We start from the raw sequence: 27,121 nt of genomic DNA, 5'->3' as shown, positions 1-27,121 counted from the left end.
TGTGTACATGGCTAGACAACAGCGTCAGCTCGTATCCAGTTAGACGTGCACTCGTAAGATGCTGCGTTTTCGTTCTGTTTAGTAAGGTATCCACTGCATGTGGCACCATGACAATGAGAGTGTTATCCAACACTACTCCAGCAGACTGTTGGATAGAAATTGCTGCTGCTACTGTCGCTTTGAGACAACTGGGCAATGCTTTAGCTACAGGATCTAACGTAGCCGAAAAATAGGCACATGGCCTCTGTTTGTCTCCAAATTGCTGTGTTAGAACTGACAATGCACAACCTTCTCTCTCATGAACATAGAGCATGAAAGGCTTAGTGTAATCGGGGGTACCCAATAAAGGAGCAGAACACAGAGCGGTACGTGAATCAGTGAAACTCTTTTGGCACTCATCAGTCCATGGAAGGGGCTGAGGCGCATCTTTTAAAGTGAGTGCCAACAAAGGTTTAGCTATCAGAGAGAAGTTAGGGATCCACTGCCTACAATAAGAGGTGATACCCAGAAAGGCACATACTTCCCTTTGTGTGGATGGCACAGACATTCGCGTAATCGCCTGAATTCGTTCTGGCTTTAGTCGCCGTCCCTCCTTTGATAGGAGATGACCCAAATAGGTAACCTCTCGACAGACATATTGTAATTTGGAGGGTGAAACCTTATGATTCAGATTAAACAAATGGCGTAATAGTGCAACAGTGACATTTTTACAAATCTCTTCTGAGTCAGTGGCTACTAACAAGTCATCCATATACTGGATGAGAGCAGCACCAGACGGCAAATGAAAAGTATCAAGATGACATTTTAAAGCTTGGCTGTAAATAGAGGGACTTTCACAATAGCCTTGAGGTGCACGCTTAAACCGGAAGCTTCGGCCTCCAAGAGAGAAACCAAAAATATCCCTACTCCCTTCTGCAATGGGGATACTAAAGAAGGCATTCTTCAGATCGATAACAGAGAACCAAGTCGCTGTGGAAGGTATCATTGTCAACAGAGCAGTGATATCTTGAACAACAGGAAATTGTGGGACAACAATTTTGTTTACCTCCCGCAGATCAATTACGAAACGATATACAGGTGGTTGAGAAGGATCAGTGCGTTTGAGAACAGGAAGAATAGGACTATTGCATGTGTTACCTCTTGTTTCTTCAACCACACCCTTCTGGATCAAATCATGAATAATTTCCAAAAGCGCTTTTTCACCTTCAGTGGAAATTTTATACTGCGGGATACGCGGTAATTCAACATTGGGTTTGAGAGTGACAAGATAAGGCGGAATCTCAAGACAACCCACATCGTTCGGACCCGTGGCCCAAAGTGTTGCTGGAAGAGAAAGTAATTCAGGTGGAAACTTATCTTTAGACAAATACATTGGAGAGATCAATTTCTGTCCCAAAGTAAGATGTACACCAGAAGGAGAACAATATCTCATAGCATGCATCCTTTTCAATAGGTCTAGACCCAACAGATTCTCACCGCAACCATTCGTCAACAGAAGTGGAGCTTCCAAATCATAGGGGCTAACTGAAATAGGCAAAGGGCAAGAAACTGGTTTGCGAACAGGGGCGCCAGAGAATCCTACAGAAACATTCGTTAAGCCGGACAAAGGTGCCCCAAGGAGTTTAGAATGAATGATAGAACTTCTCATCGCCCCAGTATCTAAAAGAAATGGCTCTGAAACTCCCATCGTAGTGACGTTAACATAAGGTCCATTCTGATCTACTGGGATCGACACAACTCCCTTACTTTGTCCATGGCTGTCCTAGTTGGCATGAAGACTCTCATTTCCGTTTTCAACATAATAATCTTCATTATAATATTGCGTAGACCTAACATTTTGCTGATCAAAACAGTTCACAGAATTGGGAGAAGGAAGGGTACGCTGTTCTTGAGTCAACACACCTCGACCTCTATCTCTGTTTGCTGACTGGAGGCCAGCATGACCTCGTGGAGCAGATAACGCTCCATTGCGTTGCAATAAAACCGGACAACTATTCTTAAAATGACCTTCCTCTCTACAATAGGCACATTGATTAGGTCCCAACAAAGGTCGCGGAATGTATGACTCAGGTTTTTGATACAATCTCTGAAACTGTGGAGGCTGTTGAAGCTGAGGCTGAACATAGCGTGGAGGATAGGCTTGTTGCAAGAGAACTTTCGTTTTTAATTCTTTCGACTTTTTCTCTAGCTTTTCCTTCTCTTCTTTATCTCTGTTTTCGTAATATTGTGCAGTAGCCAATATTTGGGCAGAAGAAGAAACAGCCCATGAACTTTCAGAATCTTTTAATTTGTGTGACAGCTCGGGAAGCAAATTCAATGCGAATTTGTCCACTATTAATCGCTGTCCACCTTCTGTAGCCATATCTTGACCACTGTGATCAATAAAGGTCTCTTCGAAACGAGTGAAGAAATCAGAAATACTTTCATCTTTCTTTTGCTTGCATGCTGCTAATTTATCCCAATTAACTCTCAATGCAGGCATCATAGTTTTCATTAATGTAATAATCCTACCAGGGAGTTCCGAAATCAAAGCTTCAGGTTTTGCACCACCCACTTGATCTCTATCTATAGTAGTTATAACATCCCAAGTAGCACCTAGTTCCTGCGCGTGATCCTCTCTACGAATCTTAGCCCATATTGTCTGTGGGACTACATTTCCCATTAACATGTCGATATCAGCTAAATTCATGATGCAAGCATCAACTGTCTGTGATAATTCTTTGTAATAACCTGCAGGGTTCTTAAGAGGATCCGGTAGAGTCTGCTTAAGAGCCAAGACTTCAGACCGTTTCCATGGAACATGTACCCATATACGCTGAAAATAAGCAGGAATAGCTGCATTAGCACCTGCTGCTGCAACCTCTTCCTTCCATACTGGAGGAACCTCTCTCATGGGATAGTTTTTCGACATCAGTTTAACCGTCGGATCAGAATCAAGAATAGTCTGAGAGAACAACAAGGATATATAAGAAATAAGTGTCCTTATAGCTCTCTCAACCTTAGAACCCACAATAAGTCCTTTATCACAAACAGCCTGAACATCTAACAGGTCTTGTGGGATCGGACTCGAACTCACATCTTCCCATTCTTTAATGAGAATGTCACACATCATATTAAAAACATATCTTTGTATGGTAGGCATAATATCAAGCACACTGTATTGTGGACCCTTCTTGATCCATTTTCGTGCGAGAGAGTCCAACTTCTCTCGTTCTTCAAAATTTGGGAACTGAATACGAGACTGTCTTCGAGCAAAAGCCGGAGACACACTTATAGCTCCAAAGAAAGGAGATAGAATACCAGTAACAGTGTCTGTGAGACGCTTACGCACAGACGGAGAATTAGACATAAGAATTGGAGACAAAGTATTAGGAGAACTGACAGGAGAAGAACTGATAATTGCAGAAGGAGCAGAAGGCAAAGGAGATCTAAGATCAGGAAATGAGGGCAAAGAAGTTGAAGTTAATGGTAAAACCGGCAAGGGCGGTAATACTGGAGGAGTCAAATGTGGAAGAGCCGGGACAGGCGGAGGTACCGCTGGCGGCTGGGCAGGCTGTAAAGGCTGAGGTGCATTGGCACTTTGTACATAGGGTGGAGGCAACCTCAATAAATGGGACATTAGGGGATCTTCTTCTATATCTTTCTTTTTATCAGAAGGAGAAACAGGCAACACCGGATAGCATTTATCTATTGCCATGCGATGCTGTCTCTCTGAAATTTCAGTTACTTTATCAATTTCATCATCTTTGAACTGTTGGGCAGCCTGTATAATCGTCATCCCCTGTGTTTTTCTATCTCGTTTTGCTTGTTTAATTTCTTTCTGTTTGGCTTCCTTTTGCCAAAGGCAGAAAGAGTCAAACATTGCCGCCCAGGCTTTTCTTTTGAATAAAACTGCTTCCAAATTATCTAACACATCAGGATCAAAGCTACCATTTTCTGGCCATTTTAGAACACCATCTTTCTTTGTGTATCGGGTCCATGTCTCGTTAAAGGCAATGGGGCCAATACCATGTTTTGAATAGAGCTCATATGTAGGAGTTCCAACCGAAGGAATCGGACAAGAGTCCTCAAGTCGGGAATCCCTATTACAACTAAAGCAGCCAAATTTTCCAAACTTAGTCAGACCAGGCATCTTGCGATATTTCCTGTCTGTTCACAAACTTCAAGGGAGTAAAACTCAGTTTACGCAGCACAAATGCACTTACCCTCGGTTTTGGCTATTGCAACAGTCAAAGACTAAGGACTACAAATACTAAGAAAACAAAGGACAAAAATTGTGGGCGCGACCCATGAAGATACTTAACTGAGGACGTCTTCTCACACCAACAGAGGCCCGTCTATCGTCTCGCCTTACCATACATCATCAAAGGAAGGGCCAAAGCAGGGCGGCAGTCAGGGCAGCGGTCGTCAGTAGCCGTCAGGAAGGAGAAACCGCGCTGCAAAAGACCTTCGGACCACTTTCGACATACAGGGGTCGCTTAATGTGGCTCGCAAACCCTCCGGAATTTTCTTGCGGGGTTCTTCACGACCTTCAGGCAGAACCGGTACCACTGAAGCCGCCCCACATTGGGCGCCAGTTGAAGAACCAGAACTCTTTGGGTCTGGCTGAGCAGGGTACGCCCAAGTCTCCAGAGTTCTCCTGCTCAGCTACACAGAGACACGGGACACTCTGTCGGTGTTAAAAGATCAGATTTATTTAGCTGCAGCTAGTACAGTTATCCTAGAAGTACACAAAGTAGGTTCTCAGGAGACTGCCACTTCACTCTGTGGCGCACAGGGTTTTATTCTATACAAGGTTCAGAAACATTTACCAAAAGCACTCCCAGAACTCACAAGAAAGAACCAATAAGGAAAGTGGAAAACAGAATAGAACCAATAGGAGAGATTGGAAAACAAAAGTGTCAGATGAGTCGAAGAAACCTCTCCTCCAACCATGTTTGTCACCCCTCCCTCAAGCTAATTCATTAACAGATTCATAGCTAACTTGCAGGTGGCGAGATACGTTTGTGTGTGTTGGAGGACAGTTGTGAAACGAGAGAATGCTAGCAGAAGGCAGTGAAGGCCAGGGGACGGGATAAAGTCAGAAAAGAATGGTGTGAATCAATAGATAGTTGAGACAGGGATTAGGAAAGCCAGACAGGGATTAGTGTACTCAGCCAGTCCTAACACCAGCTTTGTAAATAGAGGCAGAAAGCGCATTTCGATACCAGGTTGCAGAAAAAGCAGAATAGACTTTGCTCGCCGTGCTGCCTGAGTGATGGCAACATAAAATGGCGGCGGAGTACAAAATGGCGGGTCGATTCGATCGCGATCAGAACTCGAAGTTCCTCAGTGGTTAATTTGCAGTATTTTAATTTTGTAGTGGAGCCCCTACCGAGAGTTACAAGTTTTTCATAGGATTGTTTGTCTAGACTAGTTTCAAATGAGAAGGAAGATGAGGTTGTTGAAAGAAGTACAGGAGGAAAATATAGATGTATGTGAAGTTATGCTAGGGGTGGCAATGGAAGAGAAGTGAAAGGAAAAAACATCAAAGGATGATGAGTTGAGTGGAGTTATTAAAAAAATACAGTCTAGGTCAGTTCATAATGTTGTTTAAACCATGGATGGTTGTATCTAATGATTTAGCAGTTAACAGTGACATGTTGTTGAAAGGAACAAAATTAGTTCTTCCCATCACGTTGAGAAGTAAGTGAATAGATGAGGCTCACATGAGCCATTTAGGAGTTGTTAAAAATAAGGAGAGATTGATTGCAAACGTTTGTTGGACAGGAATGGACATAGGAATTGAACTCGTGGTCAGAGAATGTGTGCAATGTAAGAACGTTGATAACATTTTGAGACCACATAATATGCCAATGGTATGCCCTAAGTTATTGCATATTGGTGTATACCATTTGCAAAATAAATTAACAAAATAAAATACATACAACAAGTATACAAAAAAAATCTTGTCACAAATTACTACCCCCTGACATCTGCTTTCATAATACGGCGTAAAAAGGTGTTTGCATCAAGGCACTCTGATTTGCCAAGTCTTTGTACAAATGAAAGGTGACACAAACAAGAGAAAATGATTGCTAAAGTATTTCCCTTTCCAGCTCAAAAGTAATTTGCTCTGGAAAGTACCACTAAAAGCAAGACAGCTAGCTCTTTGCACTGCTTTGCTCTACTTTGCATTATTGGTGTGTCTCTTGATTGGTATATACCCTCCAAGTACAGAACCTATGCTACACATCACTCACACATATTTGCACTATGGTGCAAAGGTGTGTGCATGGCCCTAGTAAGCCTACTTGTGCACCTGTCCTGGAGAAAGAAGCAGCAGCCCTATATCTTAGGTGATATGGCACTGTAATGCTCTCTGCAGCACAACAACTTTGGTTGCTGTGCTGCATTGTTCTACTTTTTGATAAATCTGCCTCCACGAGATGCATTTTCCATATCCCAGACTGAACCATGATACAAAAGACGGAAAATTAGCTGCCCTCTTTAAATAATCCTGAATCGCCCTCTCTACTCCACCTTACAAAATCCTAGCAGATTTATCAACACTTTGAGCATTTGCAAAGTTACTCAAAGTGATGCAAAGTTGTGCAAAGTGTTGATAATGTATTTTTTAGCGGGAAATCCTTTTGTGCTGGAAAGTAGTCATAAAATGAATACAAATAATGCTTTGCGTGGGTTTGGGCTACTTTACACAAATGGAGCGTCCAATAGGTTTTACATGGGTGTTCACACACTTCCCTCATTGTTTTTCATGCAATGGTCTATCTACTAAAATTGTCTGATAGTCTTTGTGCCAAAATAAATGCTTTCATGAAGTAGGCACTACATAATTGTAATCTTATAATTCCTTCTAACATTTCACACATTGCATGTGTGCTGCACTATACAGCACACATCCAAAGTGTGATTTCGTTTTATATTCATAGGGCCTAATTACAATGTTTGTCAGAAAGCCTCATTGTCGGTTTAAAGTTCGACCGCCGTTATTATGATGACGGCAGTCAGAGTTTAAACTGGCCGGGGAATCCAACGAGGTTCTGACAGGCTCAGGGAGCCTGTTGGCCAGTCAGAAAGCCCTCATAACCCCTAAAGGACGGTGTTTCCGCCGACGAGATTATGATGTAGGTTTCTGGCAGTCAATGTATTTAGGCTCTTTCGACATGGATTGGCAGTCGGAAACTGACTTTGGGGCCCCTAGCAGGACCCCCTTTCCCCCTGGCCCTCTGCATTTAGCCCGCCCCCTAAACATCCTTGCACTGTGTGGCAGGCACCATGAAGGTGCCTGCCAACCAGTGCAGGAATGTTTAAACACTTCCATTTTACAATGGGAGCTTGTGATGTGGGTAGTTTCAGCGTGCTCCACAAGCTCCCATTGAAAAATGGAAGTTTGCGACCGCATTATGTGCGGTCACATCCTAGTTGCGTGGTCAGACCCGTCAACCTATGGTTGGGCGGTTCCTTCCCCGAAACGGTGTCGGTCAGAGGCAACTCTGACCGACATCGTAATTGGGGTCATAGTATTTTGTAACAGAAGGGCACCCTTCCAGTACAAAAGGGTATGTCTCTTGGGTGGTATTAACTCTTCAAGTGCAAGGACAATGCCAAACATCTCACACACGCACACACACACATTACTTTTTATTATGGTGCAAAGATGTGTGTATGGTGCTAGCAGACCTGCTTGTGCATCAGTGCTTGGGAGAAGAGCAGCAGCACAATATTTTAGTAGACGTGACTGTGTGCAGTCCTTTTCTCCCAGCACGGACCAGCTCAGCAACTCTGCACTCGTTGCCCTTCTTTTTAATAAATCTGTCCCCATGGAACTCTTTGTCCATATCCCGGAGGTGGCACTAGATTGAAAAAGGGGAGAATAACCTCCCCACTTTGAATAATCCTGAATCCCTTTCTCTTCTCCACTATACAAAACAGTTCAGTGCTGATTTATCAACACTTTGAACTTCCACAAAGTCAAGCAAGGTGGCACTAAACGTTGTATTTCCAGCACAACACTAATTGGAAGGGGATTGAGGCAAAGACAGACTGCACCTATCCTAAGTGGAATAATGTCTATCAAGATGCACTAGGTGCTAAGGACCGGAAATTCCATGTCCCTAAATCTCCGGAGATAAACAGTGTCTCTCAATTCCATAAACAACACAATGGTCTAGCACACTTAATTTAACCCCTTCGCTGCTAGGCCTTTTCCCCTCCTGTGCTAAGCCTTTTTTGGGCTATTTGGGGTAGTGCGCGCTTAGGCCCCTGTAACTTTTTGACCACATTAGGTATCCACGCCAAATTTGCGTCCTTTTCTTCCAACATCATGGGGATTATAAAGGTACCCAGGGAATGTGGATTCTCCAAGAGGGTTCCCAGAAATTAGTCAAAATACAGCAAAATGTTTTTTTTTTTGTGAAAAATGGGAAAAACGGGCTGCAAATGAAAGCGTCTGGGTTTTTCTCTGCAAACGGTATCAAAAAAGGGTTTGTGGGGCTGAAATCACCATTTATCGAGCTTTTAGGGAATGACAGAATTTTTTCAGAAAACCAAAATTTTTTACACAGTTTTGGCATTTTTCTGGGACATACCCTATTTTTGCTATTTTTTGAGCTTTCAACCTCCTTCCAGTTAATGGTAGAAATGGGTACAAAAACAATAATGGATCCTGAAAAACTAAACATTTTTGAAAAGTAGACAAAATTCTGAATTCAGCAAGGGGTCATTTGTGTAGATCCATCAAGGTTTCTTTATAGAAACTACCAGTTAAATATAGGAAAAATTAAAAATTAGTTGAAAAAAGCAGCCTTTTTTGTCAACGTTTTCACCTGTAACTTCTTTTAATTATGACATCTCTTTGAAAGCAATGTACCGTTACATTTGCTGGACCTTCCTGGTTGAAGGGATATATAGGACGTGTAGGTTCACCAAGAGCCCAACGAACCCAGAGCAAAAAACTGAGCAGCATTTTGTAATGGTTTTTTATTATGTTCCGGGTATATAGCAATTATTGTGGGAAAATGTATACATGAAAAAATCGGTATGAAAGACACCTATGTATTTCTGAAATGGGAACAAATTCCAGAGTTTAGAAACAGTGCATATTTGCACATTTTCGAAATTGGGAATACTCATAATAGCATGAGAATTATTGGTCATTTTTCAAAATGACTTTTTTTTTACACAATGTCTTTCATTTGGAAGGGAGAAATGCATCAAAAATCAATAGGTAATAACAGTTGCTTTACAAATCTGAACTACCCCAAGTCTACCGATAAAAATGGTACCTCACTTGTATGGGTAGGCATAGTGCCCACGACAGGAAATGGCTCAAAACCTAACGTGAACACACCACATTTTCACAATGAAATTTTATACATTTTTTGCGAAGAGTCTAGCTGTAGTTTTTGAACCCTAGCTCTGTCGGCACCTAGGGAAACCTAGCAAACCTATACATTTTTGAAAACTAGAAACCCAGGGGACTTCAGGATGGGGTCACTTGACTGCCTCCCACCATGATCTGTTACCCAGAATCCCTTGCAAACCTATAAAATTGACCAAAAAAACACATTTTCCCCACATTTCTGTGGTGGAAAGTTCTGGAATCTGCGTGGATCCATAAATGTCCACCCACCCCGTGTTCCCCAAAGTCGTATGAGAAAAATGGTACCTCACTTGTGCAGGTTGGCCTACTGCCTGCGACAGGAAATGGCACACAATGCAACGTGGTCACACCTCAATTTCACAGTGAAAAATGACCGTTTTTGGCAAAGTGCCTAGCTGTAGTTTTTGAACCCTAGCTCAGCCTGCACCTTGTGAAACCTAGCAAATCTATACATTTTTGAAAACTAGACACCCAGGGGAATCTAGGATGGGGTGACTTGAGTGCCTCCCACCAGGGTCTGTTACCCAGAATCCCTTGCAAACCTAAAACATTGAAAAAAAACCCACATTTTCCCCACATTTCTGTGGTGGAAAGTTCTGGAATCTGCGTGGATCCACAAATTTCCACCCACCCCGCGTTCCTGAAAGTCCTACAAGAAAAATGGTACCTCACTTGTGCGGGTCGGCCTAGTGCCCGCGACAGGAAACGGCGCAAAACACAACGTGGTCACACATCAATTTTGCTGTGAAAAAGAACCCTTTTTTGACAAAGTGACTAGCTGTAGTTTTTGAACCCTAGCTCTGCCGGCACCTAGGGAAACCTAGCAAACCTATATATTTTTTAATACTAGACACCCAGGGGAATCCAGGATGGGGTGGCTTGAGTGCCTCCCACCAGGGTCTGTTACCCAGAATCTCTTGCAAACCTAAAAAATTGTCAAAAAAAACACATTTTCCCCACATTTCTATGATGGAAAGTTCTGGAATCTGCGTGGATCCACAAATTTCCACTCACCCCGCGTTCCTGAAAGTACTACGAGAAACATGGTACCTCCCTTGTGCGGGTCGGCCTAGTGCCCGCGACAGGAAACGGCGCAAAACACAACGTGGTCACACATCAATTTTGCAGTGAAAAATAACCCTTTTTTGACAAAGTGACTAGCTGTAGTTTTTGAACCCTAGCTCTGCCGGCACCAAGGGAAACCTAGTAAACCTATATATTTTTGAAAACTAGACACACAGGGGAATCCAGGATGGGGTGACTTGACTGCCTCCCACCATGATCTGTTACCCAGAATCCCTTGCAAACCTATAAAATTGACCAAAAAAACACATTTTCCCCACATTTCTGTGGTGGAAAGTTCTGGAATCTGTGTGGATCCATAAATGTCCACCCACCCCGTGTTCCCCAAAGTCTTACGAGAAAAATGGTACCTCACTTGTGCAGGTTGGCCTACTGCCCGTTACAGGAAATGGCACAAAATGCAACATGGTCTCACCTCAATTTCACAGTGAAAAATGACCTTTTTTGGCAAAGTGCCTAGCTGTAGTTTTTGAACCCTAGCTCAGCCGGCACCTTGTGAAACCTAGCAAATCTATACATTTTTGAAAACTAGACACCCAGGGGAATCTAGGATGGGTTGACTTGAGTGCCTCCCACCAGGGTCTGTTACCCAGAATCCCTTGCAAACCTAAAAAATTGAAAAAAAAACACATTTTCCCCACATTTCTGTGGTGGAAAGTTCTGGAATCTGCGTGGATCCATAAATTTCCACACACCCCGCGTTCCCCAAAGTCCTACGAGAAAAATGGTACCTCACTTGTGCGGGTCGGCCCAGTGCCTGCGAAAGGAAACGGCACAAAACGCAACGTGGTCACACCTCAATTTTGCAGTGAAAAATGTCCCTTTTTTGGCAAAGTGACTAGCTGTAGTTTTTTAACCCTAGCTCTGCCGGCACCTAGGGAAACTTAGCAAACCTATATATTTTTGAAATCTAGACACACAGGGGAATCCAGGATGGGGTGACTTGAGGGCCTCCCACCATGATCTGTTACCCAGAATCCCTTGCAAACCTATAAAATTGACCAAAAAAACACATTTTCCCCACATTTCTGTGGTAGAAAGTTCTGGAATCTGCGTGGATCCATAAATGTCCACCCACCCCGTGTTCCCCAAAGTCTTACGAGAAAAATGGTACCTCACTTGTGCAGGTTGGCCTACTGCCCGTTACAGGAAATGGCACAAAATGCAACGTGGTCACACCTCAATTTCAAAGTGAAAAATGACCCTTTTTGGCAAAGTGCCTAGCTGTAGTTTTTTAACCCTAGCTCTGCCGGCACCTAGGGACACTTAGCAAACCTATATATTTTTGAAAACTAGACACCCAGGGGAATCCAGGATGGGGTGACTTGAGGGCCTCCCACCAGGGTCTGTTACCCAGAATCCCTTGCAAACCTAAAAAATTGTCCAAAAAAACACATTTTCCCCAAATTTCTATGATGGAAAGTTCTGGAATCTGCGTGGATCCACAAATTTCCACCCACCCCGCGTTCCCCAAAGTCCTACGAGAAAAATGGTACCTCCCTTGTGCGGGTCGGCCTAGTGCCCGCGACAGGAAACGGCGCAAAACACAACATGGTCACACCTCAATTTTGCAGTGAAAAATGACCCTTTTTTGGCAAAGTGACTAGCTGTAGTTTTTGAACCCTAGCTCTGCCGGCACCTAGGGAAACCTAGCAAACCTATATATTTTTGAAAACTAGACACCCAGGGGAATCCAGGATGGGGGGACTTGAGTGCCTCACACCAGGTTCTGTTGCCCAGAATCCCTTGCAAACCTAAAAAATTAACAAAAAAACCAAATTTTCCCTACATTTCTGTGATGGAAAGTTCTGGAATCTCCGTGGATCCACAAATTTCCACCCACGCCACGTTCCCCAAAGTCCTACGAGAAAAATGGTACCTCACTTGTGCGGGTTGCCTTAGTGCCCGCGACAGGAAACGGTGCAAAACGCAACGTGGTCACACCTCAATTTTGCAGTGAAAAATGTCCCTTTTTTGGCAAAGTGACCAGCTGTAGTTTTTGAACCTTAGCTCTGCCGGCACCTAGGGAAAACTAGCAAACCTATGTATTTTTGAATACTAGGCACCCAGGGGAATCCAGAATGGGGTGACTTGAGTGCCTCCCACCAGGGTCTGTTACCCAGAATCTCTTGCAAACCTAAATAATTGTCAAAAAAACACATTTTCCCCACATTTCTATGATGGAAAGTTCTGGAATCTGCGTGGATCCACAAATTTCCACCCACCCCGTGTTCCTCAAAGTCCTACGAGAAAAATGGTACCTCACTTGTGCGGGTCGGCCTAGTGCCCGCGACAGGAAACGGCGCAAAACACAACGTGGTCACACATCAATTTTGCAGTGAAAAATGACCCTTTTTTGACAAAGTGACTAGCTGTAGTTTTTTAACCCTAGCTCTGTCGGCACCTAGGGAAACCTAGCAAACCCACACATTTCTGAAAACTAGAAACCCGGTGGCTTCCAGGGAGGTATGGCTTGCGTGGATCCCCCAACATTTCCTTACCCTGAATCCCCTGCAAACCTCAATTTTAACCGAAAAAATCACTTTTTTCACACATTTTGGTGTGGGAAAGTTGTGGCATCACCGGGCTCACACAAATTTACCACCACCCAGCGTTCCCCCAGGTCTCCCAGTAAAAATGGTGGCTCACTTGTGTGGGAGGCCCAAGTACCCGTGACAGGCAAGGGCCCAAAACGTAGTGAGGCGACATCAAAATGGCCTATCGCAAAACCACCTGGTTTTGCAAGGGGGTCACTTGGGCTTTTGGCCCGGTGCTCGGCGGCCATCTATGGAAACCTACCAAACCCATACATTTCTGAAAACTAGACACCCGGGGGCTTCCAGGGAGCTATGGCTTGTGTGGATCCCCCAACGTTTCCTTACCCAGAATCCCCTGCAAACCTCAATTTTAGCTGAAAAAATCACTTTTTTTCACACATTTTGGTGTGGGAAAGTTGTGGCATCGCCGGGCTCACACAAATTTACCACCACCCAGCGTTCCCCCAGGTCTCCCGGTAAAAATGGTGCCTCACTTGTGTGGGAGGCCCAAGTACCCGCGACAGGCAATGGCCCAAAACGTAGTGAGGCGACATCAAAATGGCCTATCGCAAAACCACCTGGTTTTGCAAGGGGGGTCACATGGGTTTTTGGCCCGGTGCTCGGCGGCCATTGGGGGAAACCTACCAAACCCATACATTTCTGAAAACTAGACACCCGGGGGCTTCCAGGGAGGTATGGCTTGCGTGGATCCCCCAAAGTTTCCTTACCCAGAATCCCCTGCACACCTCAATTGTAGCTGAAAAAATCACTTTTTTCACACATTTTGGTGTGGGAAAGTTGTGGCATCAACGGGCTCACACAAATTTACCACCACCCAGCGTTCCCCCAGGTCTCCAGGTAAAAATGGTGCCTCACTTGTGTGGGAGGCCCAAGTACCCGCGACAGGCAAGGGCCCAAAACGTAGTGAGGCGACATCAAAATGGCCTATCACAAAACCACCTGGTTTTGCAAGGGGGGTCACTTGGGTTTTTGGTCCGGTGCTCGGCGGCCATCTAGGTAAACCTACCAAATCCAAACATTTCTGAAAACTAGACACCCGGGGGCTTCCAGGGAGGTATGGCTTGCGTGGATCCCCCAACGTTTCCTTACCCAGAATCCCCTGCAAACCTCAATTTTAGCTGAAAAAATCACTTTTTTCACACATTTTGGTGTGGGAAAGTTGTGGCATCGCCGGGCTCAGACAAATTTACCACCACCCAGCGTTCCCCCAGGTCTCCCGGTAAAAATGGTGCCTCACTTGTGTGGGAGGCCCAAGTACCCGCGACAGGCAATGGCCCAAAACTTAGTAAGGCGACATCAAAATGGCCTATCGCAAAACCACCTGGTTTTGCAAGGGGGGGTCACATGGGTTTTTGGCCCGGTGCTCGGCGGCCAGCTAGGGAAACCTACCAAATCCAAACATTTCTGAAAACTAGACACCCGGGGGCTTCCAGGGAGTATGGCTTGCGTGGATCCCCCAACGTTTCCTTACCCAGAATCCCCTGCAAACCTGGATACAGTCACACAGCATATACAGCTTAATTCCATAGCGTGCCCTCTTACTAGGAATGTATTGCCTAAAAACCAAGCGGCCCTTGAACAACACCAAAGACTCCTCCACTGCATAGATCTCAGAAAATCGATCAACAAAGTGATCAAGGACAGGCTGAATCTTAAAAAGACGGTCACACTCAGGGTGATCTCGTGGCAACGCTAAACCATTATCAACAAAATGCATCATCTGAAGCAGAAGCAAATACCTGTCACGACTCATGACTGCCGGAAAAATAGCAGTTGCCATCAAGGGACTAGTAGACCAATATGAAGACATTGATGGCTTCCTTAGCAAGCCCATCAACAAAGTTAAACCCAAGAACTTCTTCATCTCTTCAAGATTTGTGGGAGTGCACCGGGTAGCTCTAGAGTGTGGCTTAAGACTGGCACTGTTGTCCCTCAAAAACTGTTCGGCTTACAAATTAGTCTGCTCAACAATCTCTGCCAAAAACACATCGTCCGTAAACAACTGAAAAAAATTTATCGGCAAAAAGTTTTCAGTTTTCACTCTACACCCTGGAACACCAGTAAGGTCTGGCAATGCCGGCTGCACCATGCCAGGGGCAACCCAGAGGTCATCACTTTCAAAGGGAAGCCTTGCAGCCCCCGCCTGCAGCCCAGATGCCTCTTGCCGCACTACACCAACGGGAAGCCTCGCAGCCGCAGGCTGCAGCCCAGAAGCCTCTTGCCGCACTATCGGCACATCAGTCTCCTCCTCTAACACAGGCACCTCATCCGCACTAAGAGTATCTTCATCATCCGATGACTCCATATGGAGAGAAAACTCACTGCCAGAATCGTCCCCTGCCTCCTCTGCCTCAGATGCAGAGTCAGTCTCTGAACCATGGTCAGAGGAAGACTCAAAAAGCAAACCAACAACCTGCTGAGCAGTAATCCTGCGGCTAGCCATTATACTTACTAAGAAAGAATACTGCACAAACAAGTCAACAACAACCAACAATGTGCAAAACAAGTAAGTAAAACAATGTGTACCTTTATCGCAAAGATCTATATACTCAAAAACTATAGAATTCACTTACAAGAGACAGCTACACTCACCAGAACCTACTCTGCAGTGACACAGCAGAAACCAAAGATATCCCACTAGAAAGAAGAAAAAAAAACAAATTACTCACAAGACAACAAAATACACATCGAGCACAAATGCAAACAGTTTTTGACACTCAAAACCCAAACATACTGCTATTATTACACCATTTGCAAAAAACAATTCATGCAGAGAAATCAAACTCATTTACATTGTACAAAAAAAAGTCTCTTACCAAACTACACAAACAGCAGAACCACCAGTAACAAAACCGCAAACTGGAAAGAGCAAAAGCCTTCACCTAGAACAAAAAAGTAAAAAAAAAAACATTACAATTGCAATTCACAAAAAATATAACAATAAACATTATAATATGCTATGTTACACCCAAATGGTCAATCGGGTTGTGTGCCAGGTGGGGCAGAAAACAGCAGGAAAAAAAAACAGGCTAATCTGTCCAGGGGCGGGGGGTCCAAATACATATTATAAAAAATTGCCCGCTGGAAGCGACCCTTGCCCAAGGGGTCACTTCCATTTTTATTTAAACTAATTCCCTGGTGTCTAGTGGGGGTTTCTGCCTCCCCTGGGGGCAGAAAGGGCAAAAAAGGGGCCGATCTGCCCCGGGGGAGGGGGGGGGGCAGAATTCCCAATACAAAAAAAAATGGTCCCCGGAAGAGACTCTTGCCCAAGGGGTCACTTCCATCATATTTTTTAAATGTTCCCTGGTGTCTAGTGGGTGTTTCTGCCTCCCCTGGGGGCAGAAAGGGCAAAAAAGGGGCCGATCTGCCCACGGGGGAGAGCAGAATTCCCAATTTAAAAACAAATGGCCCCCAGAAGTGACCCTTGCCCAAGGGGTCACTTCCATCATATTTTTAACATTTTCCCTGGTGTCTAGTGGGGGTTTCTGCCCCCAGGGAAGGCAGAGTATCACAAAAATAATACTGTCCCCCGGGAAGCGACCCTTGCCCAAGGTGTCGCTTCCCATTCGAAGCACAAATAAATCCCTGGGTCTAGTGGGCTTTTCTGCCCCCCCCCCCAGGACCAGAAACAGCTAAACAAAAGCCCGATCTGTCTTAATTTAAATTTGGCCCCCCAGGAAGCAACCCTTGCCCAAGGGGTTGCTTCCTTTACGCAAAAAAAACATCCCTGGTGTCTAGTGGGGCATTACTGCTCCACGATTGCGACGCTGTGCGCGATCGTGAAGCAGTAATGCCCCACTAGACACCAGGGATGTTTTTTTTGAGACATCAGGGGAGAGGAAATACTCTTTCCTCTCCCTCCGATGCCTCAAGGCATCCCAAATTGCCCCCCCCGCCCCACGGGAGGCAAAACACGTACCTCCTTCGCTGGACGCGCTGGAAAGAAATGAATTCCAGCGCGTCCAGCGCTTCCTGATGACGTCGGCGCGTGCGCTGCCATCCCCCTCTGTGGGGGCAAGATCGATGCCCCAGGGGGGGAGCGCCAGCGCTTCCCCCAGGGGCTGTGCTCTTGACGGAGCGGTTCTGTCATAAGCACAGCCCAACCGATGCTCATGACGGAACCGCTCCGTCATGAGCATCGAAGGGGTTAAGTCAAAGTTTAACAAAAGTGATCAGTGTAGCTTAAATATTTTTTTACAAATCAGGTTTCAAAACAAAAACGGCAATTCAGCAAAGTTGTTTTTTCAAATCCTTTATTGGTGACTTCTTTTTTCTGACAAGGTAAAAGGACGCCACCACCACGCCGGCCGATACACTGATAGAATTACCAATGAAATAACGTGGATGACGCTCTTTCATTTGGAACTTGCCTGCTCCCAACCATGGTAAATTGTCAAAAGAAGAGAGATTAATATCCCTTATTATACGTGAAATATCAGATACAATTACACATTTCCAGACTTTAGAAGGAGAAACTGCACAAGGCAATAAATATATTCAAGAATTACAGGCAGTGTGTTTTGTTCTGCCCTGAAGAAGTCCGCGAGGATTTGAAAGAACAACTCTGCTAAATTTACATTTTTGTTTTGATACCTGATTTGTAAACAAATGTTTAAGCTGCACTAATCATTTTTGTTAAAATATGACTAAAATTAAGTGTGCTGGACCATTGTGTTGTTTACTTTCCAGCAAAATGCTTCTTTTCAGTTAAATCTCCTTAAGTGCATCGAGGGTGCATTGCCATGCTATCATCCAAGGATAGTGTCTCAAAGACCCATTTACTAAAAGTGTTAGACGAGGGCGAGCACTACTTGAGGCAGGCACTAGCAAGTAGAAATGTTTTTAATTCTCCTAATGTTTGTCACATTGCATGTGTGCTCCACTGTTTAGCCCACATTCAATATAGGAAAAGTTACAAAGTTATTCTAAGCATAGCAATTTACTCTGGAAGGGTACTCTTACAGTTCAAAATCCTTACTATTCATCATGAGACAACTTTGCACCGCTGTGCAAAAGTGTGTGCTTAACATTAGGCATCTGATTGGGTGCCACAGCTAGGTAATGGGGTAGTGGTGGAATTTCCCGAAGAATGTGGCTCTGCAATGCTCTCCCCCCTCCAGCGCAATGCAGCACATCAACTTTGGTTGTTGAGCTGTGGAGTAGTCAGAAATATAACATAGCTAGCCTCCACTTGAAACATGCCTCTAATAAGGCCAAGTGTGTGAAGCGAGCAAACACGACCCTTCTTAGAAGAGTTCCTTTCACACTCTTTGAGTTATACATCCATTCCCCTTCAATCCATTCATTCCTCCATGTGTCCATGCATTCACCATACCATCTAACCACCCATTGCACCATCCATCCATCAATCCATTAATCTTTCACCCATCAAGTCATCAATATGTTCATGTATCCATGCGTCTTTTTACCATGCATCCCCTTTCCTCCATCTGTCCATTTTTCCATCCTTCTTTTCATTTACACTTTTATCTGTCAGTCCTTTCACTCTTCCATCCAACTTTTCAACCTCCTATCTATCAATCCTTCACAGTTCCATCCAATCATTCTTTCATTCTTTCATCTTACTTCCATCTTTGTTTATAGCTTTCCTTCCATCTTGTCACCTTTCTTTTCTCCTCTGTTCTTTCTTTTCAGGTTCAATCTCCCTCTTTTTTCTCTCATCCTTACATTTCCATTCTTATTTGTATCTCCCATGCTCGTTGTTTTTGTATGTGCTGCTGTCTCTGCGTTTTCCCCTATTTTAATATTTTCTTTGTATTTCCTTCCTTGTGCATGCCAACTGAAAGCCCACAACCTTATTTCATGGCCTTTCTTGGCAGTGTTATCTATTAGTATTTTGTCTGCGGGAATAAGTGGCTCATAAACAACTAATTAATGTTTATGTGGGCCCAGTTCACAAGCTTACCAGGTCCTGTTGCAGCCCCCACTTAAGCTGCTAAATTGTGAAGTTCCCTACGCCAGTAATTGTGTTACTTTTTAATTAAGTTGCCCCTGCGTTACTTGCTACAAATGACATGTAAAAGCTACAATCAAAAATGTTTTGTGATCTCAAGGCTTTACGTCACGCTGCTGTGTGCCAGTGTTTTGCAACTGTAGTCTTTTCTAGCATTCTAGCAAACCCACATTTTTGATTTTAAGAACGTTTTAATAGTGTTTGGCAACTTTCTATAACAAAATGATTTAAATATCCTATACAATATGGAAAAATGTTCCTAGTGCTAACCAATGATAAGACAAAATTGAATTATAGGTGAAGCCTGGCTAACCATCATCAGTCATGTAGTGGGAGCTATAAAGCAATTCTGGTTGTATAAAATAATTGATGTGGCATCTTCCTCTGGCAATCACCGTTTGTCTCTTGACTAATACCTACCATCAAGTAGTGTCTGCCTGATCTAATGTTTCCAAAGCATTCTGCCAATGTTCAGGACTGATTTGTTTTGAAATGACCTGTACAATCCAGTTACTCACTGTCATTCTGTGTTCCCGAAGCCACCTTCAGTACGTCAGCACTTTTCTACTGATAAGGTGAAATGTATTTAACTTGACACTCCTGGACTCATCAGTATTATTGAAGGTTCAGTCTGAGCAGTTTCGCCTGAGGAACTGAAGGTTGTTTAAATGAGAACCATGTTCAATGAAAACATTATCTCCAAATGAACCGTGTATGCGCCGTGTGGCTTCAGTGATGTTCGTTGGCCTTTTGGGCATATGCGCATGCGTATGTAAAAGGTACAGAATGGACAGCAGCGTATCAAGCCTCCGTCATCAGCACAAACAGCAACAGTGAGTAGCATCAACCAACTCAAAAAGAAAGGAGCAGGACAAGCTCGTTTTGTTCCACGTTATGAAAGAGTTGTCGATCCTGTTCATGTTTTAGCTAATGCCTATGTGAAGCCTAAATTATTCCAACATAATTTGCACAAATTTTGGAATTTTGCGGATTGCTTCTTACATACATTTCTAGAAATGATGCCATTATGCCATGTTGCATAATGACGCACCGCTCCCCATAACATTTTACGACAAGCATTCAGGAATAATGCAAACGTCAAGAAAACAAATGGCTGTTGCTCGTGCTACTTGTGTTTTTTGAGCTATTATATTTCTACGAAATGTACCTTCACAGTGGTAATTCATGCGAGGACACATTTAAAAAAAATATAGTGCTAAATATAGTGGTTTCTAATTTGCATAACTATGCGTAAGCAAATAAAATCATGCAAATATCGCATACCTCTAATTTGTTATCCAAACCTTTCCAATACTTGTAGATTTGCTTTTTTTCTTATAAATGCTGTACTATATGTTCTGGTTCCAAATTAGGACCCGGGCCGGGAAAGGCAAAGCCGGACCCGATGGAGGCCCTGGTAGAACGCCATCCGGCGGCGGGACCCCTGCCCCCCCCCCGCAATTAAAAACACGGCTAGGCTGGGGAGGGTCTGGACAGGCCTGCAAACAAAGTAAGCCCCCTCAATCAGGGGGCGGGCAAGGAAGGCAAGGAGGAGGTTAAAAGAAGGGAAAACGGCCCAAAATCGCATTTCAAGTCTCCATCTTGCAAAAGAAGAAGAAGAGACACGAGGAACCTAGTAGAGAACGAAATTACTAGAAGATAGATGACAGGCTCGCACAGTGTCCTTGAAATAACTCACGGCAGGGGCACTGGGGGAGCATTGGGCGGCGTGCCGCCAGAGAAAGAATAGAGATGACACTCCCGCAGGACCCCCGGGATACCTTACGGCAGGGGTACAGACGGGGAAAATGACAACGACCCAGCCGCAAGAAAATAGAGTAGATGCTCAAGTAAGGTCCTTGGGATGCCAAACGGCAGGGACCCCTGGGAGAAGGGAGGGCCTCGAAAGGATACAGGACAAGCGGGACGGCACTTGCAGCCCCAGGCATGTCCAGAAAGGGACACCCTCCAAATCGGTAGCAAGTTGAAGCCTAGACCCGTGAATCGAAACCCAGGGAATGGGGCCCCTCCCTCCTCTGCCAGGCAATTGAGGTGCCTGGTTCCAGAATACAAATAGAGAAAAAACAATGAACAATAGATGAAAGTGAAACATGGTCATTGAAGAACTACAGTAAGAACATAAGTTTTGAAATTTGAAATATGAGGATTTCATGTAACTAAAATGTTTACTGTGAAAATAAAACTGCGACCTTTCAGACACAAAGAAGTGGTCAAGTGATAATTAAGGGAAAAGCGCGCAGCAATGGTAACAAACAGGGGGGAGCGGGGAGCGAGTGCTCGCCGCCTGGACGGGGTTAAGAACTGCGATCTGTTCACACCCGACAAGAGGCAACATAAGCTCCATGCAAGATTTCATAACAGATTTACAGCATAAATGTAGAATGCACAATAGTATTACAATCTTCCCCCAAACATACATTTCCAAACCAACCTTCACACATCACATATGAGCAAAGGCAGTAGCTCTGCTTCTTTCCACTCACATCTGGTACAACACATGCAACAGCAATGTAGGCTTTACTCATATGCACAACATAACCACTGTGCAGTTAGAAATACAAGCTTTCATCCAACAGGTACCCAAAGCACATGCCCAAGACAATAGTAGAATATAAATTACATGACATGCATGAGGTTCATGTTCTACGTCACTTTCAACACATATCACTGTGATGTTCTGACAACATAGTTACCCTACTGATCAAGGGCCAGATGTACGACCTGCAAAATAGAGCATCGCAAATTGCGAGTTATTTGGGACTCGCAATTTGCGAGATGCTATTTTGCATGTACAACAGTGTGTTTAACACTGTTTGCAAATCCCAATGGGGTCGCAAATTGCGAGGCTCATGAATATTAATGAGCCTTTCGCAATTTGCGAGTCCATTGAGAATGACAGGCCCGCCAAGGGATGGTGGCCTGCTGGGCTCAGCAGACCACCATGTCTGGGACTGCTTTTTTAATAAAGCAGTTCTGTTTTTTAAATGCAACCCATTTTCCAGAGGAAAACGGGCTGCATTTAAAAAAGAAAAATGAAACTTTTCACTGTCATTTTTTTAAGGGCAGGCAGTGGTCTCTGGGACCACCGCCTGCTCTTAAAAAATATTTTACATCATACACAGAAAGGGGAAGTGGTCCTCTGGGAACCCCATCCCCTTTGCGAGTGGTTTACCACCTACTTGAAGTAGGTGGTAACCTGCGAGTGTTTTGCAGCCGCAAACATGTGGCCGCAAAACACTAGTACATAGCATGTGGACTCCCTATTAGGAAGGGACGCCCCCTCCTAGTAGCGAGAGTCGCATATGCTACTTTGCGAGTCAGTGACTCGCAAAATAGCATTTGTACATGCTATTACCCTTTTGTGCTGCAGCAAACGGGAGGTTCTCCCGTTTGCGACAGAAAAAAAGGGTCGTACATCTGGCCCCAAGTTCCGTGTTTGGCCGCTATATTTTTTGCCTACAAGTTCAATATTTGCATTATGTCATAACTAATACAATAGTGTAACATAGTGCCTTTTACTTAAATGTTTCTAGTTGTCCCTTCAAGAGTTTTAGCTATTGTTCTTGCAGCACCATGGCAATGGAATGATATGTATGACTAGCAAGTCAGTTGCACCTGACTAGATCAAGCTGATGGATGGGACTTTTCCTTCTTATGAATAAACCTAATTTTATTCATCCTCCTGGAGATTATTCTTAATTTTACAAATAGTCTTATGTATATTCCATTATCAGCCTACTGCACTTTACATATTTACTTTTGTTGTGCCTACCACCTCCTCTACATTATCAACACCATAGCCAATGTCTACTTGTATGTTTACCATTCAAAGCCTTTTTTAGACAACTGATGACTACAGATGCATATATCCTCCACGTACCTTAGTGACACAATCATTTGACTTCAAATCTTCTTTAGGGTTTCTGCCCACTAATGCATTAATTGCTGCATTGCCCCATTATTGTACTGGTGGTGATGTCAAAACTATATATTACTTGCTTGCCTTAATATTGAGCCCACCATGTTCGTCCATACTTCTGGCAAATATTCTGCACATTTTCCTGTCATCTAAAAAATCCTTTGATGTAGAGCACTCTTCGATCACCCTCCAGGGTCTTGTAGCACTACATAAAAGTAGCAAATGAAAATGCTAGAAATGATGCCTCACATGCATGGGAAAGGTGCCAGACATGGTGCCCATCCAGGAGTCTGAGAACATGATGCTGACGGTGCTACTGCCCTATTGTGTGATGTCCCCACTATCTCAGTGGCAGTTACAGGTGCTTCTAGATCAACCCGGGATGTCTGGGCAAAAATGGACACACACAACAGGAGCCCACCAGCAGCCACCTATTATGGTTGTTTGCTGGAGCTGCTTTGGGTGGTGTAGTGCTGTACAGTAGAGATAAAGAGGAATAAGCAGTATTAACATAGCAAAGGGGTACCAACAAACGTTTCACGGCAACGCCAGAAATGCCTTACACTCTTATCCTAGCACAAAGCAAAGGAGAGAAGAGCAGGGATGAGAAAGAAAATCTGGATTGGACTTGAAGGCTAGAGTAGTCACAGGTCTAGCCTTGGGGTGACTCTGGCACATAAGCACAACGGGCCCGATTCACAGAACTAACTTAAGACAAAATCCTAAACTTACTACCATTTTCGTATTCACAGAAGGCACTTACTCATTTTGGTATTCACAGAAGGTACTTACTCACTTCGGTATTCACAGAAGTTAGGAGTCCTAACTTTAGGACTCCTAAATGCCTTCTGTGAATACCGAAAGTCTTAAAGTTAGGACTCCTAACTTTACTACTACTAAACTGAGAAAAATCCTAATTTTAAGGCTTTCGGTATTCACAGAAGGCATTTAGGAGTCCTAAAGTTAGGAGTCCTAACTTTACTACTACTAAATTGAGAAAAATCCTAATTTTAAGACTTTCGGTATTCACAGAAGGCATTTAGGAGTCTTAAAGTTACGAGTCCTAACTATACTACTACTAAACTGAGAAAAATCCTAATTTTAAGACATTTTCGGTATTCACAGAAGGCATTTAGGAGTCCTAAAGTTAGGACTCCTAACTTCTGTGAATACCGAAATGAGTAAGTGCCTTCTGTGAATACCAAAATGAGTAAGTGCCTTCTGTGAATACCAAAATGGTAGTAAGTTTAGGATTTTGTCTTAAGTTAGTTCTGTAAATCGGGCCCAACATACGCACAGCAGAGTCACAGAAAGAAGTTCTGTCACCCGTTCCAACTTCGGTAGGACAGGGAAGGTTATCTCCTAAAGATACCTCTGCTGCCCTATAATGCGGATACCAGTGAAGTGAAAAATGCATTTCTGTTCACCCCATCCTGCAACACCAACAGTCACCAACAATATGCATTCTTGAATGTTTCTTTGATGATATCTACCCGGGTTTTGAGACCTATATTGGCATCATTTAGCAGATGGTCACTTTAAAACGTGGATAAAGAGCAGGGCATGAGCAGACTGCTTTCATAGTCATGTTTTTATTTTCCTAATTAAAGTCACTAAAGTAATGTTAGTCATGCATAACCTATGCCAGCAACTATATAGTAAGTATGCTTTTTATTATGATCAACCCCTATTTAACAATATTATCCAAGGGAAGGGCACTCCAAGGTAGTTATTCACTGAGTTTGATTGCCTGAGCTCATTGGACTGCATTCAATAACTACCTGAGAGTATCCGCAACACCGGATAACAATTTTATTGTAAACTACTCCTTTAAACTTTGGAATTAATTCCACAAAAGTGTTTATTAGATTGTGTATTTTTGTTGGGACTATTTGGGTGGAAGGTTAATTGAAGCACACCACTTGGATTTCTTTGCTAAAACAATTATTTATTGCTGAAATGCAGAGTATTCAATAGCTGGTTTGTAAGGTCACAAAATGAATTAAAAAGAATTGTGATGGCCATTCACTCTGGGTCTCCTACCTGCCCCAAAGCAGACAGTAAAAAATCTGGGAGTATGGGTGACTCCGCACTTACTTTTCAGGCTCAAACTAACGCGTTAGCCGGGGTCTGCTTTGGGCTCATACGTGGGCTTAAACCTCTGTTGGGATTCTTCGATCCCACCATCCATCAGGTGATCATCCAGGCCACAATACTATCTGGCTGGGCTATGCTAGCTCCCTATACCTAGGGTCTAATAGAGCAGAGATACTTTGCCTTCAAAGGGCACAAAATGCTGCGGTACGGACACTCCTCCGCCTGCCAAGAACCTGTTCCACTACTGTCTCCATCCACAGATTGCACTGGCTGCCGGTGGAGAAACGTATCCAGTTCAAAACTCTCAGTATCGCCCATAGAATTATGAATTTCCAATCCCCCGATATTCTAGCTAATGTCCTTACGCTCTACATACCCACCTGCCAGCTGCGCTCTAAGGGCCAGCACCTGCCTGTCGTTCCCCGGGTTAAGGCTGTTAGCGCAGGAGGGCGTTCCTTCTGTGTTCTTGCTGCAAATCTTTGGAACTCCCTCCCTGTGAGTATCAGAAGAATCCCAAACCACTCGCTATTCCATAAAGTCCTAAAAACCTATCTTTTTCCTGCATTATTGGTCTGTCTGGGCGACACTCGATCTGCCTATGACTGTTGCATTTTAGCACTGGATGCCTCTTTGCTGGGGCAGCTGTGTGCTCTATAAAATGTATCACCTAACATAACATGAAAGATTTTAATCACAATATAAAGCATTTGCCGCTGATGCTATTTTAATTTTAATAGTGATGGTGACCTCTAAGGTGATTTCATCCACTGTTAATGCCAATCGTTTGCTGGGGTTTGAAGAAGCATGTTTAAGGGAAAATTGTTTTTTCTCATGATTTACTCATGGATAATTTGGTAAATTCTCCTGAAACTAAAATACAGGTATGTTCTATGAATTCACAATGCTCAGCTATGAGAGAAAAAAGTTGTACTTTCAACAGCAGCAGCTTTGTGTCATTTAATCCCTGGTGTTCTACTGCAAATACACCAAAGAGTTCCAATGGAAAACTAGAGTGCTTACATTCTAATTTCTGAAACATGTGAGCACACCTAAATACCCTGTTGCTGGAACAATGGTTATTGAATTGAAAGAATGTTGTATGGAGCAGACTGACTTAAATTAACATAAATTACTAAAATAAAGGGGTTGATTTTTTCATAGAAATTATAGTTATTGATTTAGAAAGCTAAAATGAGAATTCCTTTTCAATAAATTCTCAAACATCTTCCTCATCCAAGACAGAAAAAGACTGACATGCTGAGTGAACCATATTCTTTCAAAAGTAGCAAAAGTCTTTCAGTTGATTCGACAATGTCTTATTGTAGCTGCACCATAAAGATCCAATGAACAAGTAGAGTGCTAATATCATTTATTCAAGAAAAAAGTGTAGCACACTTGTACACACATGAGGTCGGAATGCAATTTTTGAATATAAACTCCTTTAATTTAGCTGGATGAAGTAAATAAACCATTCAGGAGCTAATGTAGACATGGCACCTGCTTGCTAAAATTGTGAATGTTAGCATGACCTTTAGTCCTTTTTTATATTTATAGGGCTAAAAAATATTTCATGAGATTCCTTCCTAATGTTTTACAACCCCTTTCAAAATCCGTTTCCTTAAACTATCCATCTTCCCTGTCACGTAATACCTTAATACTTTAAAAATAATAATGTTTTGGTAGATAGAAGGCTGTTTTCAATCTTTTTATTGCAATGCACAGGAAGTAAAATTGATTTATGAAAATATTACAAGTTCAGTGTAGTACTTTTGTATTGATTTCCATTTTGGGCCCCCTTTGGTTCTCCCTTAGTTTATCCTTTTCTCTTTCTGCTCTGCATAGTTATATATAATAGATTTGTTTACGCGACCTTGTTCTGGGAATACGCTGCACATGTTGCTTGTTATTCTTGGAATTCAGTCTGCACATCTCGTACAAGGTTGCTCAGAATGCATAACAATGTTGTAGCGTTACTAGGTCCATCAACCTTTATAGGTTTACTTCTCAATTTGTTCCCTGCCAGGATTTATACCACTATCTTGGCCCTCGGATGAATCTTGCTTATTGCAGAGAAGGGTTGGTTG

This window comes from Triturus cristatus, chromosome 6 (genome assembly GCF_964204655.1).
Source record: "Triturus cristatus chromosome 6, aTriCri1.1, whole genome shotgun sequence".
Taxonomy (NCBI): domain Eukaryota; kingdom Metazoa; phylum Chordata; class Amphibia; order Caudata; family Salamandridae; genus Triturus; species Triturus cristatus.
This window is presented reverse-complemented; position numbering follows the sequence as displayed.